We start from the raw sequence: 2,742 nt of genomic DNA on the forward strand, positions 1-2,742 counted from the left end.
TATATTGCCTTACTCAGTTTGGTTGCTGGAGACTGTGTTATCTCAAACACAGAAATTTGAAATCAATTTGGTTTGCCTTACTGTGGGTCCTCAACTTAGCAAATAAACCCTTTTTTTTCCTCATGAGATACACTGAAAAAAGAAAGACAGGTCACCACTAGGAATTTTTATTCCTGAATCCTTGAAGGATGCTGCTGGAATTTAATGTCTACTTTTTATGGCTGGAAACATAAGAAGTTTCCCAATATCTCCAGGTCAGAAAACAGTCATAGTCTGGTGCACTCTCTGATGATAACCTTTTACCTCTCTATCCTATTTCAAGAGATCTTCTTCAATAGAGACATATCTCCATTAAGGTCACCCACGAAGGATGGCCTGGGATTTTATGACTCCCTCTACATATAGCCAATTATTTCCAAATTCAAAAGCTGCAGCTATTAACACAAATATATAAACATCCAAAACAGACATAAGTTATACAACACTCACCCTTTTCACCTGGAGAAAATCTAAAAGTTGTGAATAGGGAGAGAGCCAATCCACCGTCACAAATTCCCCCAACAGAAAACTCTCCCCTTTTTGGAAAATATTCCAACTTGGGCCCAAAGGATGCAAGGGATTCTGATTAAGGTCTGAGTAGGTGAGCTCAGTCCCCATCCCACTGCTGCCACCATAAACTGTCACAATTGAAATTTAACAAAAGGGTAAACTGAGGCAAATCTCTACTCAAGATAACATTTATTAGCAGGGGCATGCCACCTGTCAATAAATGGGTGAATTGATTGCCTCCATTTATGCCAAAGACCCCAAGCAAAAGGAGAGTTTCCCTTATATAGATTTTGGGTAGTATTGAACAAGGAACAAGGCCAACACGATTGGTTACAAAGCTGACGCGTAAGGAACAACATGATTGGTTGTAAGTTTAGTAATAGAGGATTCTTTTATGAGACTAAGAGGAACTCATTGTCTGAGTCTAGGTGCAAGATGGCAGGCTAAGCATTTGGACAGAAAACCAGACTTCCTTGAAGAATAGCGTGGGTGGTGTAAAGACATCGGGCCACTTCCATACTTTCACACATGTTCCCAAGGTCAGTTAAATGTCTTGAGGAATTTAGCTCAGTGATGAGCAGGAGAGCTGGATTTCTAAAATTAACTCATTATAGGCCAGCTGAATTCTGAACTAAGTTCAGAAATAAAGAGTCATGACTTAAGCAGCTACAGCACAAAATCAATGACTTGTAAATAGGATCGATAAATAAATGATACAGGATCCATCTTAATCTCCTTAGTGTCGCTATTTTCCCATATCTCCAACATTTGTCTTTTTCCTTTTCTGTCATGTTAGCCAATCTGACAAATGTGAGGGGATACCTCAGATATGTCTTAATTTGCATTTCTCTAATAACAATATTAATGACAGAGCATTTTATTTGGCTTTTGATAGCTTTGATTTCTTCTTAAAATGGCCTGTTCATATTCTTTGACCATTTACCAATTGGGGAATGGCTCTTATTTTGTTAATTTTTATTAAGGCCTTACTTTAGACTAATGATACCTCTGTCTGATGTTGAAGACTGCCATAAATGAGGATCCTGTTTCTCCATCAGCCAAGTGACAGCCATAACCCGATGGTGTTTACTTTAGAAATCCTTAAATGAGGTCTTCCATGAAATACACAGCACATACTCCCTAGTGTGATGCTTTGTGCTTTCTCTCTAAAGAGGCAACATAGAAGAAAGAACTAATTGGAACTTGAGACCTGAGTTTGAATGATGACCTACTATTAGCTGTATGAGCCCTCAGAGTGGCTTCCCTCTGAGGCCCATTTTCGTTATTGGTAGAAGGGAAACACTATTAATAGTTGCCATGCCTCCTTCATAGGGTAGTTGTAAGGAAAGAGAGTTTTGAACCCAAAAGCATCTCTTAGAATCCTAGACTGAGAGCTGGAAGATACCTTAGATGTCCCCTTCATTTTACAGATGAGGAAACTGAGGCCCAGAGAGGCTAAGTGACTTAAACATCAGAACCCAGGTCATCTGACTCTGAATCCTGTGTTCTTTCTGCCACACCATCCAATCTAAAGGAAAACCAATGGCAGGATTGTTTTTCAATTTCCTTTTTCCTTCAAGAGCCTTTGTGCTTGTGGTTTAAATCTGAGGTTATTGACTTAAGCAGAGATTTAACTGGCCTTAAGGCCAGCACTTGGCACAGTGGCTGGCACAGAGTAGGTGCCTAATAAATGCTTATTGATTGATTGATGAGTCTAATTGAAGGTGGGAAACTAGAAGGAAGTAATAGGACTCTTGTCATGTTCTCTGGGTCTTAGGATTCCAAGACTAGGTCCATTAGCAGCAAGGTAGCAAAATTCCCAGATGTGACAATGACTTTTCTTACTTCCCAGTACCTGCTCTTTGAATCTAAGATTCCACGTCTCCTATAGAGGTTGATGCTGCCATTGGCAATGGCATTACTGGTGGTCACATTTGGATCATCTTTTCAGTATGGGTACAATGTTGCTGTTGTTAACTCTCCCTCAGAGGTAGGTTGTGCTGGCAAAGGAAGTGAATTGAGTCATTCATTCATTCCTTCAACAACATTTCCTAAGGACCTTCTATGTATGAGGTTTCATGCTTGCCACTAAGGGGAGATACAAAATATAAAAGGGGAGGGTTCCCTGCCCTCACAGAACCTGTAATCTATGTGACTTCTTCCAGAATCTCTCATGTGTTTGAAGGGCCACCA

Source organism: Vombatus ursinus, unplaced genomic scaffold (genome assembly GCF_900497805.2).
Source record: "Vombatus ursinus unplaced genomic scaffold, bare-nosed wombat genome assembly UNPS02014932.1, whole genome shotgun sequence".
In the NCBI taxonomy this organism is placed as follows: domain Eukaryota; kingdom Metazoa; phylum Chordata; class Mammalia; order Diprotodontia; family Vombatidae; genus Vombatus; species Vombatus ursinus.